This window comes from Vicugna pacos, chromosome 14, assembly GCF_048564905.1.
Source record: "Vicugna pacos chromosome 14, VicPac4, whole genome shotgun sequence".
Taxonomy (NCBI): Eukaryota; Metazoa; Chordata; class Mammalia; order Artiodactyla; family Camelidae; genus Vicugna; species Vicugna pacos.
Window position 1 is genome coordinate 46,062,194 of NC_133000.1, and position 16,617 is coordinate 46,078,810.

Below are 16,617 nucleotides of genomic sequence, written 5' to 3' on the forward strand. Positions count from 1 at the left end.
ATGATATGGTCCATCCAGATCCACAGTCTATTGAAGCCAGTGGACACAGAGGTGATAACTGAGAAGATGAGACTATGAAGAGGAAATGGGATGCCTTGTGTGTGGGGGTTTCAGACTGTACTCTGTTATTCTCCAAAAGTCTACTGAAGCAGATGGTGAATACTTTAAACACTTGCTTTCTTAAGCTACTTGGCTCTAACAGTCTAGTATGCTTTCCTTTATCCATAAATAATTTCCTTTTATTATGAAATAGAGCCATTTTCAACTGAAATATACATTATATTGAAAGAGCATGTATAGTTAAACTATGAGGTACTGCTTTTAGGATCCGAAAACACCAAGACTACTAGAAATGCACTATGAGTACACACCTTTGGGTGTCAGGCAGGAGAGTTTCACCGAACATTGAAAGATCGAAAAGAGGTGCCCACTGGGAAAGAGTCCTGCCCAAACAGACAGCCCACTCCAGCCTTGGAAGTCAGCCACCATAACAGGTCACTAGCCAACTCTTAAACATGGGGCATTATTCCTAAAAAGGAAACACACAGCTTTAAGAAAATAAACCCAGGTTCTTTGAAGACCATTTTAAAGATCTTATCCATAGCCCAAGATAAACATCTGCCAAGGTTCAAAATGATTAGACCCTGGGAAGAAGCTTAGGGGACAGGGTCAGGGTCAGAGGGGACATACATAGCTAACTGCTTTTCAAAAACCAGAATGAGAGCCCTATCAAGGAATAAAGGGAGCCCTCAAAGATTAGCAGGTCAAGGACAAACTAATAATCAGGCCTGCCAAGAAAGAACTTGAGTAGCCTTACAAAGTTCTCCAGAGGCAATTAAAAAAAAAGTTGCTTAAAAAGATAAAACCTCTGGAAGTGAAGTGAGATTTTCTGCAAAGCATGTACTTAAGATGAGAGAGACAGAAAGAGAGAAACTGAATAACTAGTTCCTCGGTCTTTATTAGGAAAAGTATTAAGAATATTTGCAAACACCAACTTATCTTTTGAAACGGATAGGTGGCAAAGCCTAAATCAAACACTGATTCAATTTAAAAGAGAGTCTAAACCTAATTATTAAGCAAGATGTAACAAACATCCAATTGGCACTATCACAGAGTTAAAAACTCTAGGTGGAATTTATAAAATGTTGGCTCACATGTAAAATTCTCATCACAACCAGCCACTAAAAAGAAGGATGCAGCTGCTAACCAGGATGCCAAAGCATAATTTTCAAAATGAAGGCCTTTCGAGAGGTAAAGAAAACAACATGCTGAGGGACAAAAACAAACAAATTCACAGCAGAATATCGCTGCACATTCATCATACTTGATAGCAATTAACAGACCAGAACAAAGGGAAGACCAGTTCTTAAAATTACATTCTGCTACATCTATCAAAATTCATCAAATTGTACATCTGAAATATATATAGTTTACTGTACAGGGACCACACCACAATAAAGGAGTTTAAAAAATTACATTTTGCTATGGTTAAAGCAGGGGACAAATGACAGAGAAACAGACGTATATACAAGAGGACCTCCAGGAGACAGGTGCTCAAAGTGGTCTTATTTAACATTTTTATAAATGATGTGGAGGAGAAAGTGCACGGGAAAGCAGGCACATTTCTGTTTAAGTTCTTTCAGTTACCAGAACACCAAGTAACAGAGGAACCATCTTTTTAGCATCAGTCTGACAAACATGGTAGAATGCTTTTAACCAACTTCCACTTAACCAACTGTCCAGATTGACCAATGATCTCCACCCTCTTTGTAAATCATGCTGACTGATGCACCTGAAATGTTCCCAACCAGCAGTGCCTTCTGGAGCAGAGCAAGTACCTCTTGCCACCACCAGCAGAGCCCTATCTGTAGGAAAAATAGTTTTGATCCTGAACTTGTTTATGTAGTTACACTTTACTACAATAATGTGATTTTTATTCAATTATTTATTACTTATAGAAGTGACACTGGAGTACAGAAGGGAACTCAGTAATTGTTTCTATGAAAAATAGGTTGAATGCTTTGAAGATTTTCAAAGATTAGTCCATAATAGAATAGTATGTTTTTTAAATCACCATTGAATAAGGCGTGGACGTCATAACTGTACAATGTGAAAAGTAAATCATAAATATTTTCAAAAGGGTTTCTAAGGTTTTTAATTTCACTTTAAAGTAACAAGTCAGAAATAACAGATGATCCACTACTGGTTTTGGAAAGAAAGATAACACTGAATTCCCATCTGTGGATTCATACTGGATGAAAAAATCTTGGCCTTATATCAAAGGTTTGCCCAAAAATGTATACTTACTAGTTTCATGTCTGAATAAAACATCTAAGATATGTGTACATCATTTTTCTATTTCTCTATTTTAAGGCCATTTTTGACTAACTGACCAACAACCGATTCTTACTTCTTCTGTTGAGATAGCCCTACTGTACTTATCAGTATGCCTACTATGTGCCGGGCAGTATAAGCTGGACTGTGAATACAAAGAAGAAGGCAGTTGTAGTCTTCCAGTAAGTCAAAATTCATGGAGTAGATGGATATGCTAACAAACCTTGTAAAGAAACACGAAATGTCCAAAAGAAACGTAGTCCACTTAGTCTGCAGAGCTGGAGGGTGAGTTGATAGTGTCAGTGAGGCTGTAGTTGAGGAGGCAAAAGCAGCCTGACTTGGTGACCCATGAGAGATACAAGAGGTGAGTCAAGGATGACTCCCAAGTTTGGAGATCTAGCACCTGGTGGTCAAAAATTCACCTAAATATTTAGGTCAAAGGAACACCTAAAGAACAAAGTTGTGGACACGATGAGGTGGAAATGCTGCTACCTATTCAGTGGGCTAGAAACAAATGGGCACATCAAGGAAGGGTGAATATGAAAAGTCGGAAGAAAGATGAAACTCTTCCAAATGCCAACTTTAGGGACAAGAAAGAAAGGATAAACCCCTACAGGAGACCAAGAAGTACTAGTCAGAAAGGAAGGAGCAGGAGCATAGGAATGAGATGGGAGCCAACAGAAAGAAATGCAAGAAGCAGGTGATCAACCCTGACCACTGCAAAAGCAAGATCAGACAAGATCACTTACTACACCACTGGACTGAGCAGTTACGAGACCATCCAAGGAAGTCTGAGCTTGGTGGCAGGTACGTAAGCTCCAGGGCCTATAGCTGGAGTGTGGATTGGAAGATCAAAAAGTGGAAATGAGCTCTTCTAAGAAATCTTCCTTCAACTGAAGGGGAAGAGAAAGGGAAGGTACTTCTAGCGAACGGAACGACATAAAGGAAGAAGTTGGTTTCGTTTGTTGTTGTTGTTGTTGTTTTATATAAAGATGATAGAACCTTGTAGAGTTTCATCAACTGAGGAGGAGGTGAAAAAATCCCGGGAGACACAGTGAGGGCACCAACCTCAGAAAAGCCAGGAAGGAAGCAGATTCTAAGAGAACCAATGTCAGGACAACCCCAATCCAAAGGAACTCACTGGCCTCAGAGTGGGAAGGAAGGAACCAGGAGAGAACAAGGTTGTGATGAGCCCACAAATTAGCTGAGAAGCTGAGGAAGTTCCTGACACCAATACAAGCATCAGTTTGTGAGGGTGAGAGTGGCACTATTGGGGTAAAAGGAATGACAAAGGAGAAAATTTAAACTCCCTCTACGGGCAGTGCCGCGGCCCTCCTGAGACACTGTAAGTGCGTGGGTAACATTTCCCAGATAACTCATTTCACGAAGAGAAAAAATAAATCAGTTTCTATGTTTATATAATCATGGGTGGCAAGTTACGAATAAACTTAGGAAATATGCCCAAAGTCACAAGGAACAACTCACAGAAGATATCTCTGTAGTACTTTTAACTCACATAAAAATGTTAACAAAATTTAAACATTACCCAAAAAGAACTAAAAATAAAACACACAACACTACCCTGACAGTCGTGATGCTCTTCTTGGTATTAATCACCAGATCCTACTAAATAATGCATGTGAAAGACGGTATCTACTTACAATTTAATGACCATGAGACTGTGGGAGGGCTATATAAAAATAACATGGTGTTTTGGTCTAGAAACAGAAGTCAAATAATCTACAGAATCGGAATGGACATGGATTTCATAACACAATTTACCCATCTAGTCCCGGCAGCAGTACGCTCAGGTGTATCTCATTAAAACCTGAGCGAAATACAAATAAGGTATCAGAAAGGAACAATCAATCACTAGCTTATAAGGCAGGTTAGTCAACCTACATAAAATAATTCCTGAGTCTGTGAGACTAAATTTTTTTAGTTAAAAAAAAAATAATGGAGGGAAAACTTACATGGATTCAACAGAAACAAGCAGTAGATTAAAGAAGTCAAGATGTTAGTGGACTATTTTAAGGGGAAACCACATCATGGCGCTGCCAGAGAGGCAAGACTCTCCTTAACTGGCTACGAGTTTGATCCTACAAAAAAAAAAAAAGTTTTACCTGGAAACACAAATTTAGCTAGAAATAAAACAGATGAAAGCAGATCTATGCAACTTACCTTCTCCCCAAAATTATAGTCCACTTGTATTATTACTTAACTGTCTGAATACTACCATGCATTACTTTTGTACCTGTGAGTCCTTACAGAGTGTCTGGTACATGGTAGATGCTCACCCAAATCAAAAAGTAATGAACGCATGGATTATGATTAAAAATAATGAAAGCATCCATCCAATCATAAATGATGTTACTAAAAAAATAATAATGAAAGCATGATTATTTTTTAAATACATGAATAAATTCTTGTGAACTCCTGACCTCTACCGTTTCAAAGATCTTTAGAGAAAAAATATAAATTATGTAAAAAGTTACTTCCCTTACCTAAAAGAAAAAGAAATAACATGTAAAAATAGCACACAATCACTACAACATAATCTACAGTTTTCGAAACTTTCTCTTTCTTAAATTAACCAACATTACTAACAATTATCTAGCTGATACGACCATGTACTTAACTGATTATTTCTTATTTTCCTGATTGTTTTTTGCTTATACATTCTGACCAGATGATTTTAAAATATGAGATTTTCTCAAGGAGTCAATTACCATGGCCTGGGGGTGAAGGAGAGGCATTACAGGCAGTCACGTTGACCTCTGGACTTCCGTAAACCTTTCTAAGACTTTTTTGAGGAATAGGAAGTTCCAAATCCTGTTCAACGTTGCTTAAGGAAATGTTTCGTGCAGGCTGTTTTTAGAGAAAACAGTCAATAACTATGCTTGTTCCTCTGAATTCAGCTGCACCAGCTGCTTACTCAACGACACTGAAATTAGGGAGCTTTATTCTAATGGTGGGCACACAGAAGCTCCTTTGGAATACACATAGCTCCCAAACAAACAAAAGTCTTTAAAAGGCACATGCCAGTCCACACCTGTCCAGAGTATAAATTATTTGCAAAATAAAATAAGTAAGTCAAATGACCCAAAGTAAGAAGTATAAGAATTGAGGGGGTAATGCGTTGTGAAGGAAAAAAACAAATCAACAACTAAGCTTTAATTATTTCATGTGTGAAGTAAAAGCAGAATGTATTTCTCAAAACAGTTTCCTAAAAACATGAGACATGCTATGACTCTAGAAATTATTCTCTATGGCACACATAAACCCAACAGTACCAACAGGAGCATCAAAGACTCAACCCAGAGGACTGTCTTCTTAAAGCCTGTGGTCTTTCTTTCTTCCCCCATTTTATATTTCCATCGGGGACACCACAGCAGGATACAAAAGCCAACAATACACACCCATTCACTCTTACTCAGAAGGTATTTTCTATAGGCTGAAAGGCTGGAAAAGCTAGAAATACCCAAGTTAAAAAAAAAAGTACTGATTGAAAAGCCAAACAAACCACTGTCCCTTCTGCTGCTGTTTCCTCACTCTTAAATGTGTGTGTAATTGCATATGTCTGCACACGTGTGCTCACGTGCAAACACATGGACATTTTGCTACTTAGTTCAAAGCACTCTTTTCTTCCATAAGTCAACTCTAAAATATCCAAGCAACTGTAGGGAAGCACAAGAGAGATGACCAACCCAGCAAGAATCTATCAAATGCTACAGAAACATACCAAGCCTCCTCCTTCCCTGCTCCTACAGAAGAAAATGTACCATGGCGCTGAATGGAAGGCTGGCTTCTAAGACTCCTGGCAGGACAGCCTTCTCTTATTCACAGCCAGCCAGTGGTCCTCAACTCCATCATCTGACTTCACAATGAGCTTACCCAAAACTCAGTGACTCGGTGTTTGTGACACCTGGAGAAGTGATCCCTAAAGGACTAGTCCTAACCAACTCCATCCTGATGGCTTAAGCCTGGCTAGGTTTGGGGTGTCCCTGAGCAGACAAATGAGGAAATGACAAACGACGCTTGGAATGTTCCTGGATATCAAAAAGGCATAATTTCTACAAAGGATCTGAGGCAATGCACAGCAGCACGCCAAGAGGGCTAGCTGTGATTCTATTCAACTCAACAAATATTTATTATGCATCTTTGGCCAACTCAAATGTAAGAAGGATTCCAAATTGTATTTATATCCTCAGGGTATAAAACAGCGCTGGAACAGACAGTAGGCACTTAATAAATGTCGAAGGAAGGAAGGAAAGAGAGGAAAGGAAGGAACTTCTACAAAGCAGGCATTTGCTAAGTTCCAAGGATGCTCTTAAAGACAAACAATCTGGCAAATGAGCTTCAGAGGTGCTGGCTGGTGATTTAATCAGGGCTCCCTCCCCTACTTTCTAATCCAGCTGTGATTTAATCAGGTCATTTTGAGGCTTCAGACAGATAAACAAAAGGTAAACTCTTTCAGTAAATTTTTTGACAGCAAGAATCTAAAACAGGTTTTAAACCCTGGCTACACATGAGAATCATGGAGGAAACTTAAAATTTGCTGCTACTGGCACCTGGGTCCCCTGCCAGATTAAATTATCAATTAAATTACAACCTCTGAGGATCAGTTCAAGGTGCTAGCATTTTTAAATACACATGGGATTCTAATCTGCACCTAATGTTGAGAACCACTGCTCAGCAAATAATGCTGCATAACATTTTCTGCCTGGGATCCATTGCAAACTTGATAAGCTAAAACAGAAACCTAACCATGCATACGTTTATAGCTCCTACAATAATATATGAAAGTCATGTGTTTAACATCATTCATTTCACCTCCCCAGCCAAAAACTTCCAAAAACAGGAATACAGAAACACGAAGTCATTGACATAGCCAAAAAAAAATTTTTAAGGGGGGGCTGTATATAAAGTTTTTCAGGTCAGCACATTGGCACACAATGTTTAAACAGCTGAGAAATAATTACAATATAATTTAAATGTTTTCAAAGATACAATTTGGACATTAACTTGAAGAATATTTTGTTAAAATTACCTATACTTTTTAAAAAAGCAGCTCTATTCATAACAGCCAAAAACTGAGAACAGCCCGGATGTCCCCTGAACATTTCTACTTTTAAAAGTAGGTTTTCTAGGTTCTAAAATTGACTGTTTATCATTTCACAACCCTGTGAACATGCTAAAAACCACTGAATTGTATGCTTTAAATAGGTGAATTGTATTGTATGTGATTGTATCTCAATAAAGCTGTTATACATATAAAAGAAATTTTTAAGTAGATTTATTTTCTTAGTTATATTAGAAATTGAGTTTTTTTTCACAGTTGTGTATGTACCATGGGTATTTCACAAAATATTAGTATAAGTTATTTTTTACTGTTAATTTCTTTTTCATATTCTCCTAAAATCAAGGGTGCATTCCATACTGAAAGAATTTTGGCTTCCAACAGCTTTTTAAACTCATAGCCTGGAGCAAAACTTTTAAACTATAAAAATTAACATTAAAATACTGAAATTAATGCTATCATAATTGGGGAGTAGGGAATAAAGTGTGACTAAGTTATCAGTGAATCACTAAGTGTGGTGGGGTGCAAATGACATGGCCTGAGTCAGAAGTCCTAAATCCTAGCTCTGACCCCTCATTTTTGAGATGAGTGTTCATGGACAAATTACTCAAAATTGCTATAAAAATTATAAATCAGAAATTCCTTGTAAAAATAAGCTACAGCAGTATTTAAGAAACCATTTGAAAACTATTTGGTGCTTGAAAGAACAGTGTTGAAATTATTTTGGCTTTCTTGCAGTAAGAGAGAGGACAGAGTTCAGAGAGAGATACGATTTTTCTCCAAGAATCTCTCAAATTTTGTTCTCCACCCACTTTTCCCTGCAGCATCACTTCAACTGCTTCAGTTTTTCCTTGTCTCCCTATCTTCTCCTCCATCACAGACAGACATATGCCTTTTAAGAAGAGACTGAACTATAAATTAAGTCCTTTACTCTGGAGAATAAGTGCAGCTGATGAAACAAAGTCGGGGCCAGCTCCCTTCATCTGCTCTTTGGACCCAGGACAATACTGTGTGTTTTTATAACGGTGCAATTATATACTGCAAGTGGGTTTTGTGTGTTAGTTTGTTTTGTGGTCTTTCTGACAAGAGTCCAGCCAGCCAGGAGAAAGGGAAAGAGCTGGAAGCAGCATCACTGAGGGTCAGAGAAGTCCTGATAACTAGAAGACTGTCACAGCCATTCTTATCAGGAAGGGCCCAGATTTACAGTAAAGGAGTAAATCCAAACTTCCATGCATAGAAGTGTAACTTTTTACAGGGGTTAGTCATCTCTGTTAGAAATTCCATCACAGTGAAGCTCCACAAATTAATTGATCCCATTCAAAAAACAGTTACACACTTTTCTCCAAAGTATGTAATTGGTACCCCCAAAAGATAAAAACCATATTATTAAAAGTGTTCTTTATTTAGAAATAGAAGACACAAGCATATATTGAAATGTCTCTACAAACTTTTTCAAGCATTACTAAAAACTGTTATAAGGCATAATTATAAATGGTCATAAATTTAATACTATTATGTAATTGAATCTTCAACTCTTTTGTAAGGATTAATTATTTCTTATATTAAATTTCCCTCGTCATGTGATATGGATATATATACATAGCCACACATGTGTAAGCTGCTCAACTGTAATTAATGATGCACTTTTATTCTCTATTATTGTGTGGAAAACATTCTGACATAAAATAAATGAAGCATAATCATTCAGAGTAATGATTCGAATGTACTGATTAATGATATCAAATAGGTTTTCTGTTCTTTAGCTAAATTAAAACATTTACTGGGAATCATAAGGAGATCCCTAAATGAATGTTTTCTAGGTAATCATTTTCCCTTATGAAAAACACCTACCTTACTATCTTTGAAGACAAGTTCCCATCAACTGTAAAATGTACCATTATTTTATTTGCAAGAAACAAAAACTGGGGCAAATAAACTAGTACACAATGCTAAGTTGTCTTCAGAGATGTTAAAACGTGTGTGAGGGGGATCTGGGACAGGGGGCAGAGGGCAATGTGCAGATATAAGGCATCCTATCCCCAGAGCATTCAGTAAATGTTAATTAAACATTTTTTAAAAGCTACAAAAAAATATTTTCAAGTATTTTTATTTGAAATAAGCCAGTCACAAAAAAGTGTATGATTTCACTTGTGTGATACAAAAATGCTGTATGATTTCATTTATCTGAGAAACCTAAAATAGTCAAATTCATAAACAGAAAGTAGAATGGTAATTGCCAGGGGTTGGGAGGAGGAAGGAACAGAGAATTATTATTTAAGGGCACAAAATTTTAGTCTTGCAAGATAAAAAAAAAAAGCTCTGAAGATGGTGGTGTTAACTGCACGAAATCTGAATGTCCTTAATGCCACTGAACTGCATGATGAAAAACAGTTAAGATGAATGATCACAGCGAAAAAAACTGTGACAATGAATACATGTATGTTCATGTATAAATGAAAAATTGTGCTCTACACTGGAAATTGACACAACATTGTAAAATGACTATAACTCAATAAAAAATGTTAAAAAAAATAGTTAAGATGGTAAATTTTATGGTATGTGTATTTTATGACAATTAGAAATGATAGTAAAAAATACCTCCCCAAGGAAAAAAGAAGTATGTAAAACAAAATCCCAAAACTATGCAAATCTTAAGCTACAAAGTACCGAAATTCAATCTAACCAATTAGCTAACTGGATAAGGTAACTTTTCCTTAGAAATTTCTACTTTGGAGACACACTGAGTCGTCTCTTGATGGACAAAAGAGAAAGTTCTATATACTCCTGCTGATTATTGAAGCTGACAGTGCTGTAGCCTCTGAAACACAAAAATCTGCTGAGATAGTGGTTTACACACTTGATCTACTGCCAGAATCACCAGGGGGCTTTAAAAGATTTTCTGACCCCTCCCACTCATTAGGATAGCTACTATCCAAAACAACAAAAACAAAAACAAAATTAAGTTCTGGTAAGGATGTGAAGAAACTGAAACCCTGCACTGTTAGCAGGAATATAGAATGTGTAAAACTGTGCAACTGATATGGAAAATAGTACAACATTTCCCAAAAAATTTTTAAAAAGACCTACCATGTGATCCAGCAATTCTACTTCTGGGTATATCGCCAGAAGAATTGAAAACAGGGTCTCGAAGACCCATGATCATGGCAGCACTATTCACAGCAGCCAAGAAGTCAAAGGCTACAGTAACCTTGAGGATATTATGCTAAGTGAAATAAGCTAAAGACAAAAAGACAAACACTGTTATTTCACTTACGTGAATAATCTAAAATAGGCAAACTCATAGAAACAGAAAAAAGATCGCTGGTTACCAAGGGCTGAGAAAAGGAAGAAATGCAGAGTTGTTTAATGGAAATGGTTTCAGTTTTCCACAATAAAGTTCTGGATATTTGTTGCACAATGTGAATATACACTACTGAACTATATGTCCAAAAATGGTTAGATAGTTTAAGAAAAGCAATCAATCAACAGATTTCTTGATCCCCATTGCAAACCTACTGACTCAGGAATTTCAGAGACTGAGTTAAAATACTAGTATTTATAAAAAGTTCCCCAGGTGAGGGGCCTAGAACCAGCAGACAGAGGTCTATCAATTATATCGGTTTCCTAACTTAAAAGTAACTCCAACACAATGGCAGCCATGTTTGATACTCCACTTTGTTTTTAACAACTGTTTATAGGTGTATGTAAAATATTCCCTATAATGGAAATTGATCAGCTTGACAATATCACTAAAAATGGGTGGATTTTAATATTGAAACTGATGAGGGCAGAGACAAAGGAAGACCCTTCAAGTCCCACTACAATAGTCTCTCTTCCCAACACTGAACTGATATCATTGTGTGGAGCCCAGGTCCACTGACAGCAATATCCGCTTTACACTTTTGTTCTAGGAAGAGCTCCAAGTCTTCCACTGGGTCTGCAGAGTCCAGAGAACCTCTGGTACATAACTACCATCTTGGGCCAAGCCTGGTCCAGACAGTTCTAGAAAACTGGAAAAGCAATTATACAACAAAGCAGTAAAAAAGGCAGAAAGAATAGATCTCATAGCCTAGCTCTGCCACTTAACTGCTAGAGGATCTTGAGAAAGACACTGAATCTGGATTATTTCATGGAGAAATAACAGGAGTAATAACCACAGATTTATCATGGAGATTCACTGAGATAATACACTTAAAACAGCATAGTGAGTAGTGCAAAGTAGGTATTCAGTAACGAGAAGATGACATTATCACAACTGAGGCCTTTCATCTATCTCCTTTTTCATTAAAAAATTACTTTAAGTATCACTTTAAATAAGCAGATTTCAGTACTAATCATTCTCTATGAATGCACTGATTTTCGTCTCTACTTCTAAATTACAACCTTAAGGACCATGTTTAATGTTATGTGGTTTCTATGTTCCCTGGTGCTCATCACATGGTATTAAGCAACCAGTAGATATTTATTCACTCAACAGCTAATAATTTCGATTTGTCATGTGGGAGGCACCGTTCTAGGCATAGCACAGACTGATCTCTACCCCTGAGTTTACAATCCATGCTCAATAAAACCTAGTCCATTTGACTAAATTATTCATTGGAACAGCAGAAACACATATATATCATTACATATAGACATGGAAAGCCTCCTTCCATGGATTTATAATAATCTGTTCCCCTATTCCACTCCTATCAGATGTCACCTTGTTTATTAAAACTGCCAATTTAATTGTATATACTACAGAATCTCATGTTCCAGCAATCTCAATCACTGGGATCTTTCTAAAAATGAAAAATATCTATTACATGCCTCAGAGCTTGTAAAAGAGCCAACCAGAATTTTTAACCATAATTAAAAGTATTATATGGCAAAACTGATACAAGAAGAAATTCACAAAAACTTACATATGATGCTATAAAATATTTCAATATGTCCATAGATTCATCTTTCTAATTCAAAAATCACCTTTTCTCATGTAAAATTTCTCCCAGTTAGGAAAAAAGTGTAAGTGAACTAAAAAGGAAATGTCTTAAGGAAATCATACTGTATTATAAGCATATAAGAGGTTATATGCTATTAAACTAAAAAATCTGTCAGTAAAGAAAAAGCACAATTTTCTCCATTCGTTCAGCACCATACTTTCTTCCCCTCCAACCCCACCTTGACCCCCCAAAGCCTGAGACACCAACTGTGAGCTTAGACTTCTCCTCCTTTAAGGACCAGATACAAGATGTTTTTAGTGAGGATGAACGTGCACATATTTTTGTACAAGATGAGTATCTAGTTTGCTATTTCTGGCAAAGGACAGAGAATGTCCAAGGTTGTCAGTACAACTTTTATCTCCTGTGATTTAACTGGACCTTTAGCAAGCACAAAAATATTTCAAAGGAAGGAAAGGATTTTTTTTTTCCATGACTAAATAAAGCAAGCCAGGGAGTATTTTCTGAGGCAGGGGGACACCGATAGACCTTCAGCTAAGAGTTAGGTGGGTAAAAAAACATGGACAGAGGAACATTAGAAAATAAAAGAATTCATATTTTTGCATTAAGTAAAGCAAAATAAGACAAGTATAGGCAAAGGAAAAAAATACTCAACAAAAGTCTTAACAGCATAAAATTAAGACATTAAGTAACAGTGACTAAGATGAGAAGTTTAACTTTAGGTGTCTGACAATATTGAAATGGTTTGGACGATGTACAGTACACTTAATCTTAGCCAAAAGGCTGAGAAGCGACTGGACAATGAACACTAAAGTATACAGTGGACTCCCGGATATTCTGGCTTTAAAGGAGTGTACCTCATAGAACAGGCCTCATTTCTAAATCAATTATTAGCTGCTTATAAAAAGTTAGGGTAATTTAAACAGTCCATCTGATTTCATGTCAACAACCATTTCTTGAACACATTTGTCATGTATCAAACTCAGGAAGTGCTCTAGAATAGAGAGAGACGTAAATCCAAGTTCGAGATGTGTTTTAAGTGACTCAGACCATCGTTTATTTTCAAAAGATTTTTGCAGTTCACAATGAAATAAGTATTAGGTTCAACCTTATTAACTTGATACGTTTTGTAGCTCAAAAATAGTTGAATAATGGTAATTTCATATGGTTCAGCCTGATACATGATACCTATCGTTGAAAACGAAGGAAATTACTGTGAAATAGAAGTCTAGCGGGGAGTGAGACATAGCTCAGGGTAGAGTGCGTGCTTGGCCTGCACAAGGTCCTGGGTACAATCTCAAGTACTTAAGTACTTCCATTAAAAAAATTTTTTTTAATTCTTAAAAAAAAAAAAGTCTAGGCAAAATGTCTCTAAGACTACAGAAGTTAAAATGAAAAAAAAAATCATTCACTTTTGACTTTGGAAAACAGGACAGCTTCTCGGAGCAGATGGCGTATGAACTAGGAGTCAGGTTTTGAGAGCTGGAATAGTTAGAAGAGGGAATAGAGTCAGGAGGCAGTAGCAGATGGGAATTTTAGACTGAGGAAAAGCAAGAACATAAGCACAGGATCATCAAGTGTAACAGAACCATTCAAATGGCAAAATCGTGTGTTTTAACGGCACAGAACAAGTATGTAAGGTTCATTACTAAATCATTAAAATCCAATTCACTTGATGAATCTGATGTTACTAACATCTCCTAATCCAATAAAAATCTAGGATTATTAAACAAGGATCAAGGTTTCCTGACAAACAATAAAAGGAAAATGAAGTAAGAGCGTCAAATCAACCACTCCCTATAAAAGCACTACAAACATTCTCAAGTTCATAGACGTCTCAGTGTAACACACTAAAAGCTCCTTGCTCTGCTTCAGATGCATCAAAACCATACATCAGACGACACTGCTCCGTTCAGTGATGAGCAATAGCTTTCCCCTTGACTACTGTCCTCATGGATACCTCTAACCCTGCTTCAGACATCAGGGTTTCAGAAAGGCCACACTGGGTTTAAAGGCCAAGTTCTTCCCACCACTCCACCTACAAATCACTTCAAGTAATCATTATAAATTTACCATGGTCCTGGCGAAATCTAATAATCACTGGAACGTATTGAGTGCTTTGTGGGAATGCTGGCTTCTGCATGGTTATGAGGATGGTAATGAAATCTAATCTACTGCTCCATTACACATATTATTCTTAGCCACAATAACAGTGTTCCGTTTAAGCTTTAGGACTGTATTGAAATAGATGGCTTAGGAAACAATAAAGCCGAAAAGAATAACTGTAGGTGTATTCCAAATTTAGAGTGAGTAGGAAACATCAGGGGAATTTTATCTACCCCATCAAACAATCAAACACTCTGAGCCAGCCACACAAAGAGGCCAAGAAAACAGGGGACGGGAACTTTTTCCCTCTTATTAGAGAGTCAGACAGCTAATAAAAATATTAATTAAAAGACACATAAAAAGACTTTTAATTATACTTTGGCAGGAAGCTTTTTAAAGAGAAACATTTAATGCTATGCTAGTTATCATGCATAAGCACTGGACCCGAGGGGTACACTGCACACCACCACTAGTTAATGGAGCAAGAGGAAGAATGGAGTTAAGGACCCAGTAGAGGAAGAACGAGACACACATGCAGAGGAAGATGCAAAAACCAAGGAAGAAATAAAAGAGAAAAGCACCCACAATCAAACCTATATGAAAACAGAACAGCATTCTAATTTCTCCATCTCTCCATTTTTAGTGATGACTAATAGATGTCTGTTTCACTTTCATGAGCATATGCAAAAATGCAGATGCCTCATTACTTGCTCCGAGGGGCATGTGAAATTCTGCTAAGGGATGAATATAAAACCCACAGGGCAGAGGTTCTTTCTTAATTAAAGCCCATGACAATGTTAGTGCCTCCCACAAGAAGGACGGAACTAGTATTTTTGGAAAAATGAGACATTCCTATTAAAACTGTTGGAGAATATCAAGACGCTATAAATTAGTTGTTGCTTACACACTTGAGCCTGGATAAAATAATACCTGACAGAAGTTCTAGGAAGCGATCTTCATTTGGGAAATGTAACGTTTCAACAATCACATCTCCACTCAGTTTGACGTTTAGACAATCAGATTGCGACTGTTTTCGTAATAAGATCCTTCTACAATTTTAGGTCAATTTTTGTTTTGTTTTTTTTTCTGGACTGATATTTGGGTTTGGTTGTGGTTTTTTAATGTGGAAGAGTTGTAGGAGATGAATGAGAACGTGTTTCCAGAATTCAATGTAAATTCAAACTTGGTCGTGAAGCATCCCACCAAAGCATATGACTAGGTCTGTCCCCTGTTCGGTACAAACTTGTTCCCCTTCCCACGTTACTGTCTGTGGGGACTACAACACCTGAGTCCTGGGAGTCTTTAAAGCATTCACACAGCCGGCTTCCCAGATGCTAAAATGGTCCAGGACCCTGTCACTGATCCTCGGCGGAGAAGGCGGCAGTAAAGGCATGAAGAAGGGTTGGCGCAACTTCAAGACATGGAGCAGCAGGTGTGGCAGGAGCCTCGGAGCCAGGACAGGACAACTGGCCCCTGCGACCAGCTCTCTCTTATTACCAAGGCCCTACTGCCTCCGAACCACGGAGTAACGTAGTGAAGCTTCCACGAAAAACCCACATTGAACAAAGAGAGCAAGAGTTGGCAAACTTTTCCTGTTAAGGGCCAGAGAGTAAGTATTTTCAGCTTTGTGGGCAGAGTCCAAAGCAGCCACAGACAATACTTAAACAAACAGGGTGGCTATGTGGCGATGCCACTTTTCCTACACGAACAAGCTAGGGGTCTGCACTGACTTCATGACTCTCCAAAGTGATTTTTCTGGTAATACTCTTGCAGCTTTGTTTTGAGAGGATGATGAGTTCGAGCACCTACTGTACCATTTGGGCGCAATGATAATGGTAACAAGCATCCGTGCCTGCCCCTGCCCGACCCAGCATTTCTTGAGCACTTGCTGTAGACCAGACTCTGCACTAATTACCTTCCACAGGCTTCACCAGATCCTCCCATCCCCGGAGGTAACTACTGTTATCATCCCTACTGCCAGATACAAATGTCCCAGCAGCCTTCAATGGTGGAGCGACTTAATCCAAGATGGCTGTGACTCCGATCTTTAGCTGCTGTCTATGGGCCAGTGGGCTTCTGACTTTAGAGGCTGTCACAATCAACGGGAAGCTGGTAAAAAGGCCAATTCCTGGGCCTCACCTTCAAAGGTACTGATTC

General features: G+C 37.7%; 1 protein-coding gene across 13 annotated transcripts in view; it reads right to left on the reverse strand.

The window, feature by feature from the left end:
* Positions 1–16,617, reverse strand: part of KLF12 (KLF transcription factor 12) — a 407,719-nt gene that overhangs the window by 347,359 nt on the left and 43,743 nt on the right. For 4 of the 13 annotated variants that reach the window (XM_072976358.1, XM_072976350.1, XM_072976361.1 and 1 more), the window contains exon 1: positions 6,077–6,163. The exons of 7 other annotated variants lie outside the window; for them this stretch is intronic. The gene's annotated coding sequence lies outside the window, so the exon portion shown is untranslated. Of the gene's footprint in view, positions 1–4,307; positions 4,434–6,076; positions 6,164–16,617 lie in introns of those variants that run through there. 2 more of the 13 variants (XM_072976352.1, XM_072976355.1) reach the window with 2 other exon arrangements.